This window comes from Sinocyclocheilus grahami, unplaced genomic scaffold, assembly GCF_001515645.1.
Source record: "Sinocyclocheilus grahami isolate Dianchi unplaced genomic scaffold, SAMN03320097.WGS_v1.1 scaffold3084.1, whole genome shotgun sequence".
Lineage (NCBI taxonomy): Eukaryota > Metazoa > Chordata > Actinopteri > Cypriniformes > Cyprinidae > Sinocyclocheilus > Sinocyclocheilus grahami.
This window is the reverse complement of record NW_015508253.1, coordinates 1-681: the sequence shown is the minus strand read 5'-3', so window position 1 is coordinate 681 and position 681 is coordinate 1. Positions and strand designations below refer to the sequence as shown.

Genomic DNA, 681 nt, shown 5'->3' with positions numbered 1-681 from the left:
CTGACAATATCCTCAACCATCCTTCTAACCTGCACTACAGTTAACATAAATACAAGTAGCTAATTCCTTGCACTCACATTGGGTGTAATCGTAGCATTGATGAAGCTTTCCATCCAAGTCGGTACATCCAGTTTTACTCCAACCACTGAAACATTCAACCAAAAGTAGTTTAGTTTTAATTTTTGCATCAATTCATAATCACACAAATCAAACAAAAATTAATTGACAAAACAGAAAATCAACTTTGATTACGTAAAGTTTGGTAGCTTTCTGAACTGGCAACTTCTGGTAAATGTTGATCATCTCAAAATACTGTTTGATTACTTGACCAGGCTGTTATATTGGTTTATCACTACATGCGTTCTTCTGTCTTTCGGTCCCAGTGATTATCTACAGTACTGTATATTCCCATGGTATCTAATAAAACTATAACGTCAGACTCTTACCTGCTGGCTTCAGCATGAATTCATCAACTCGCAGGTCCATCGCTCTGCTCACTAAAACTGAATCTTGAGTTTCTGATAAAGAGAGGACAGAAAATATCCATTAAATCCAAATGGAAAAATGGGACATTGTTGAATAATAATCACAAACACATACTTACCATTGTTTGCATTTGGTGCTGATGTAAATATATAAACATCGTTGTCCAGACTTCTCTTGTAGAAACTAGACTTGTAT

At 35.4% G+C, this 681-nt stretch overlaps 1 long non-coding RNA gene across 1 annotated transcript; it reads right to left on the bottom strand.

Annotated features, from left to right (window-relative positions):
• Positions 1-46: 46 nt before the first annotated feature.
• LOC107575989 (uncharacterized) lies at positions 47-681 on the bottom strand. The gene is made up of 3 exons (XR_001607974.1): positions 605-681; positions 447-518; positions 47-145 (listed from the first exon to the last, which is right to left on the bottom strand). It is a non-coding gene; the product is annotated as an uncharacterized lncRNA (long non-coding RNA).